The sequence below is a fragment of the Erythranthe guttata genome, chromosome 10, assembly GCF_056151865.1.
Source record: "Erythranthe guttata isolate IM_541 chromosome 10, IM_541, whole genome shotgun sequence".
Classification (NCBI taxonomy): domain Eukaryota; kingdom Viridiplantae; phylum Streptophyta; class Magnoliopsida; order Lamiales; family Phrymaceae; genus Erythranthe; species Erythranthe guttata.
Window position 1 is genome coordinate 10,521,108 of NC_142542.1, and position 7,230 is coordinate 10,528,337.

Consider the following 7,230-nt stretch of genomic DNA (forward strand, 5'->3'; position numbering starts at 1 on the left):
AAACGTGCACAAAAACACTCGCTAGAAGTGATACGCACATAAGTATACGTACAAAAGCATGCACAAAAGTACTCACGCAAAAGTGCATTCGCAAACAGGATCATGAAAAAACAAACTACAATCCTAGGACATTAATACAAATCAACAAACATGCATAAACATACTCGCTCAAATTGACATGCACAAATGTACATGTAAAAACACATGCGCAAAAGTGCATTCGCAACAACGTTCTATGAAACACCAAGTACAATACTAGGACTTTAATACGCATCAACAAACAACAGCTAAAACACTAGATAAAAAAGATACAGTGGAGTGTAGAAATAAAACTCTACGTTTACGTTTACGTGGATTTTTTTCCGGATTAATTTATATTTCTTTATTAATTGGTGGATTTGGTATATTACAAATCAAATATTAGGTGTCCAGGACGCAAAAATGATCAAAGAGTTAGAAAAGAGTTTCAATTAGGAAAATAAAATCAAATTACAAGAGAGAATCACCGAACATCTTTGGTAGTGTCCACGAAGTAGAGCATAACTTTCTCATCCGAACTCCAAGTCAACTGGTTCCAGCGGCGTTATTACCTATTTCAGCTGGCTACAATTTCTGTCTAACGGCCAAATTCCAAATTCGGACTCGAACATGGTCAAAATTGGATTCCAAAAGCGATCATGAAAATACGTACTATAGTTCGAGGACATGAATGCGCATAAAGAAACGTGCACAAAAAGACTTGCGAGAAGAGATACGTACATAAGTAAAAGTACAAAAGCATGCACACAAGTACTCACGCAAAAGCGGGTTCGCAAAAAGAAACAAGAAAACACAAACTACAATCCTAGGACATTTAATACAAATCAACAACCATGCATAAGCACACTTGCTTAAATGGACATGCACAAACGTAAATGTAAAAAACCATGCGCAAAAGTGCATTCGCAACAACATTCTTAAAAACACGAACTACAATGCTAGGACTTTAATACGCATCAACAAACAACAACAAAAACACTAGGTACAAAAGATACAGTGGAGTGTATAAATAAAACTCTACGTTTACGTTTACGTAAATTTTTTTTCGGAATATTATATTTCTATATTAATTGGTGGATTTGGTATCTTATATTTACAAATCGAAAATTACGTCTCCAGGAAGCAAAAATTATCAGAGAGTAAGAAAAGAGTTGCAATTAGGAAAATAAAATCAAATAAGAAGAGAGAATCCCTAAACATCTTTGGTAGTGTCCACGAAGTCGAGCATAACTTTCTCATCCGGACTCCAAATCAACTGGTTCCGGCGGCATTGGATAGCTATTTCAGCTGGCTACAATTCTTGTCTAATGGCAAAATTCAAAATTCGGACTCGAACATGGTCAAAATTGGATTCCAAAAGCGATCATGAAAATACGTACTATAGTTCGAGAACATGAATGCGCATCAAGAAACGTGCACAAAAACACTCGCTAGAAGTGATACGCACATAAGTATAAGTACAAAAGCATGCACAAAAGTACTCACGCAAAAGTGCATTCGCAAACAGGATCATGAAAAAACAAACTACAATCCTAGGACATTAATACAAATCAACAAACATGCATAAGCATACTCGCTCAAATTGACATGCACAAATGTACATGTAAAAACACATGCGCAAAAGTGCATTCGCAACAACGTTCTTTAAAACACAAAGTACAATACTAGGACTTTAATACGCATCAACAAACAACAGCTAAAACACTAGATAAAAAAGATACAGTGGAGTGTAGAAATAAAACTCTACGTTTACGTTTACGTGGATTTTTTTCTGGATTAATTTATATTTCTTTATTAATTGGTGCATTTGGTATATTACAAATCGAATATTAGGTGTCCAGGACGCAAAAATGATCAAAGAGTTAGAAAAGAGTTGCAATTAGGAAAATAAAATCAAATTACCAGAGAGAATCACCGAACATCTTTGGTAGTGTCCACGAAGTAGAGCATAACTTTCTCATCCGAACTCCAAGTCAACTGGTTCCGGCGGCGTTACTTACCTATTTCAGCTGGCTACAATTTCTGTCTAACGGCAAAATTCCAAATTCGGACTCGAACATGGTCAAAATTGGATTCCAAAAGCGATCATGAAAATACGTACTATAGTTCGAGGACATGAATGCGCATAAAGAAACGTGCACAAAAACACTTGCGAGAAGAGATACGTACATAAGTAAAAGTACAAAAGCATGCACACAAGTACTCACGCAAAAGCGGGTTCGCAAAAAGAAACAAGAAAACACAAACTACAATCCTAGGACATTTAATCCAAATCAACAACCATGCATAAGCACACTTGCTTAAATGGACATGCACAAACGTAAATGTAAAAAATCATGCGCAAAAGTGCATTCGCAACAACATTCTTAAAAACACGAACTACAATACTAGGACTTTAATACGCATCAACAAACAACAACAAAAACACTAGGTACAAAAGATACAGTGAAGTGTATAAATAAAACTCTACGTTTACGTTTACGTGGATTTTTTTTCGGAATATTATATTTCTATATTAATTGGTGGATTTGGTTTCTTATAGGTACAAATCGAAAATTACGTGTCCAGGAAGCAAAAATTATCAGAGAGTAAGAAAAGAGTTGCAATTAGGAAAATAAAATCAAATAAGAAGAGAGAATCCCTGAACATCATTGGTTGTGTCCACGAAGTCGAGCATAACTTTCTCATCCGGACTCCAAATCAACTGGTTCTGGCGGCATTGGATAGCTATTTCAGCTGGCTACAATTCTTGTCTAATGGCAAAATTCAAAATTCGGACTCGAACATGGTCAAAATTGGATTCCAAAAGCGATCATGAAAATACGTACTATAGTTCGAGAACATGAATGCGCATCAAGAAACGTGCACAAAAACACTCGCTAGAAGTGATACGCACATAAGTATAAGTACAAAAGCATGCACAAAAGTACTCACGCAAAAGTGCATTCGCAAACAGGATCATGAAAAAACAAACTACAATCCTAGGACATTAATACAAATCAACAAAAATGTATAAGCATACTCGCTCAAATTGACATGCACAAATGTACATGTAAAAACACATGCGCAAAAGTGCATTCGCAACAACGTTCTTTAAAACACAAAGTACAATACTAGGACTTTAATACGCATCAACAAACAACAGCTAAAACACTAGATAAAAAAGATACAGTGGAGTGTAGAAATAAAACCCTACGTTTACGTTTACGTGGATTTTTTTCTGGATTAATTTATATTTCTTTATTAATTGGTGGATTTGGTATATTACAAATCGAATATTAGGTGTCCAGGATGCAAAAATGATCAAAGAGTTAGAAAAGAGTTGCAATTAGGAAAATAAAATCAAATTACAAGAGAGAATCACCGAACATCTTTGGTAGTGTCCACGAAGTAGAGCATAACATTCTCATCCGAACTCCAAGTCAACTGGTTCCGGCGGCGTTACTTACCTATTTCAGCTGGCTACAATTTCTGTCTAACGGCAAAATTCCAAATTCAGACTCGAACATCAAAATTGGATTCCAAAAGCGATCATGAAAATACGTACTATAGTTCGAGGACATGAATGCGCATAAAGAAACGTGCACAAAAACACTTGCGAGAAGAGATACGTACATAAGTAAAAGTACAAAAGCATGCACACAAGTACTCACGCAAAAGCGGGTTCGCAAAAAGAAACAAGAAAACACAAACTACAATCCTAGGACATTTAATCCAAATCAACAACCATGCATAAGCACACTTGCTTAAATGGACATGCACAAACGTAAATGTAAAAAACCATGCGCAAAAGTGCATTCGCAACAACATTCTTAAAAACACGAACTACAATACTAGGACTTTAATATGCATCAACAAACAACAACAAAAACACTAGGTACAAAAGATACAGTGGAGTGTATAAATAAAACTCTACGTTTACGTTTACGTGGATTTTTTTTCGGAATATTATATTTCTATATTAATTGGTGGATTTGGTATCTTATAGGTACAAATCGAAAATTACGTGTCCAGGAAGCAAAAATTATCAGAGAGTAAGAAAAGAGTTGCAATTAGGAAAATAAAATCAAATAAGAAGAGAGAATCCCTGAACATCTTTGGTAGTGTCCACGAAGTCGAGCATAACTTTCTCATCCGAACTCCAAATCAACTGGTTCCGGCGGCATTGGATAGCTATTTCAGCTGGCTACAATTCTTGTCTAATGGCAAAATTCAAAATTCGGACTCGAACATGGTCAAAATTGGATTCCAAAAGCGATCATGAAAATACGTACTATAGTTCGAGAACATGAATGCGCATCAAGAAACGTGCACAAAAACACTCGCTAGAAGTGATACGCACATAAGTATAAGTACAAAAGCATGCACAAAAGTACTCACGCAAAAGTGCATTCGCAAACAGGATCATGAAAAAACAAACTACAATCCTAGGACATTAATACAAATCAACAAACATGCATAAGCATACTCGCTCAAATTGACATGCACAAATGTACATGTAAAAACACATGCGCAAAAGTGCATTCGCAACAACGTTCTTTAAAACACAAAGTACAATCCTAGGACTTTAATACGCATCAACAAACAACAGCTAAAACACTAGATAAAAAAGATACAGTAGAGTGTAGAAATAAAACTCTACGTTTACGTTTACGTGGATTTTTTTCTGGATTAATTTATATTTCTTTATTAATTGGTGGATTTGGTATATTACAAATCGAATATTAGGTGTCCAGGACGCAAAAATGATCAAAGAGTTAGAAAAGAGTTGCAATTAGGAAAATAAAATCAAATTACAAGAGAGAATCACCGAACATCTTTGGTAGTGTCCACGAAGTAGAGCATAACTTTCTCATCCGAACTCCAAGTCAACTGGTTCCGGCGGCGTTACTTACCTATTTGATCAGCTGGCTACAATTTCTGTCTAATGGCAAAATTCCAATTTCGGACTCGAACATGGTCAAAATTGGATTCCAAAAGCGATCATGAAAATACGTGCTATAGTTCGAGGACATGAATGCGCATAAAGAAACGTGCACAAAAACACTTGCGAGAAGAGATACGTACATAAGTAAAAGTACAAAAGCATGCACACAAGTACTCACGCAAAAGCGGGTTCGCAAAAAGAAACAAGAAAACACAAACTACAATCCTAGGACATTTAATCCAAATCAACAACCATGCATAAGCACACTTGCTTAAATGGACATGCACAAACGTAAATGTAAAAAACCATGCGCAAAAGTGCATTCGCAACAACATTCTTAAAAACACGAACTACAATACTAGCACTTTAATACGCATCAACAAACAACAACAAAAACAGTAGGTACAAAAGATACAGTGGAGTGTATAAATAAAACTCTACGTTTACGTTTACGTGGATTTTTTTTCGGAATATTATATTTCTATATTAATTGGTGGATTTGGTATCTTATAGGTACAAATCGAAAATTACGTGTCCAGGAAGCAAAAATTATCAGAGAGTAAGAAAAGAGTTGCAATTAGGAAAATAAAATCAAATAAGAAGAGAGAATCCCTGAACATCTTTGGTAGTGTCCACGAAGTCGAGCATAACTTTCTCATCCGGACTCCTAATCAACTGGTTCCGGCGGTATTGGATAGCTATTTCAGCTGGCTACATTTCTTGTCTAATGGCAAAATTCAAAATTCGGACTCGTACATGGTCAAAATTGGATTCCAAAAGCGATCATGAAAATACGTACTATAGTTCGAGAACATGAATGCGCATCAAGAAACGTGCACAAAAACACTCGCTAGAAGTGATACGCACATAAGTATAAGTACAAAAGCATGCACAAAAGTACTCACGCAAAAGTGCATTCGCAAACAGGATCATGAAAAAACAAACTACAATCCTAGGACATTAATACAAATCAACAAACATGCATAAGCATACTCCCTCAAATTGACATGCACAAATGTACATGTAAAAACACATGCGCAAAAGTGCATTCGCAACAACGTTCTTTAAAACACAAAGTACAATACTAGGACTTTAATACGCATCAACAAACAACAGCTAAAACACTAGATAAAAAAGATACAGTGGAGTGTAGAAATAAAACTCTACGTTTACGTTTACGTGGATTTTTTTCTGGATTAATTTATATTTCTTTATTAACTGGTGGATTTGGTATATTACAAATCGAATATTAGGTGTCCAGGACGCAAAAATGATCAAAGAGTTAGAAAAGAGTTGCAATTAGGAAAATAAAATCAAATTACAAGAGAGAATCACCGAACATCTTTGGTAGTGTCCACGAAGTAGAGCATAACTTTCTCATCCGAACTCCAAGTCAACTGGTTCCGGCGGCGTTACTTACCTATTTCAGCTGGCTACAATTTCTGTCTAACGGCAAAATTCCAAATTCGGACTCGAACATGGTCAAAATTGGATTCCAAAAGCGATCATGAAAATACGTACTATAGTTCGAGGACATGAATGCGCATAAAGAAACGTGCACAAAAACACTTGCGAGAAGAGATACGTACATAAGTAAAAGTACAAAAGCATGCACACAAGTACTCACGCAAAAGCGGGTTCACAAAAAGAAACAAGAAAACACAAACTACAATCCTAGGACATTTAATCCAAATCAACAACCATGCATAAGCACACATGCTTAAATGGACATGCACAAACGTAAATGTAAAAAATCATGCGCAAAAGTGCATTCGCAACAACATTCTTAAAAACACGAACTACAATACTAGGACTTTAATACGCATCAACAAACAACAACAAAAACACTAGGTACAAAAGATACAGTGAAGTGTATAAATAAAACTCTACGTTTACGTTTACGTGGATTTTTTTTCGGAATATTATATTTCTATATTAATTGGTGGATTTGGTATCTTATAGGTACAAATCGAAAATTACGTGTCCAGGAAGCAAAAATTATCAGAGAGTAAGAAAAGTGTTGCAATTAGGAAAATAAAATCAAATAAGAAGAGAGAATCCCTGAACATCTTTGGTAGTGTCCACGAAGTCGAGCATAACTTTCTCATCCGGACTCCTAATCAACTGGTTCCGGCGGCATTGGATAGCTATTTCAGCTGGCTACATTTCTTGTCTAATGGCAAAATTCAAAATTCGGACTCGAACATGGTCAAAATTGGATTCCAAAAGCGATCATGAAAATACGTACTATAGTTCGAGAACAT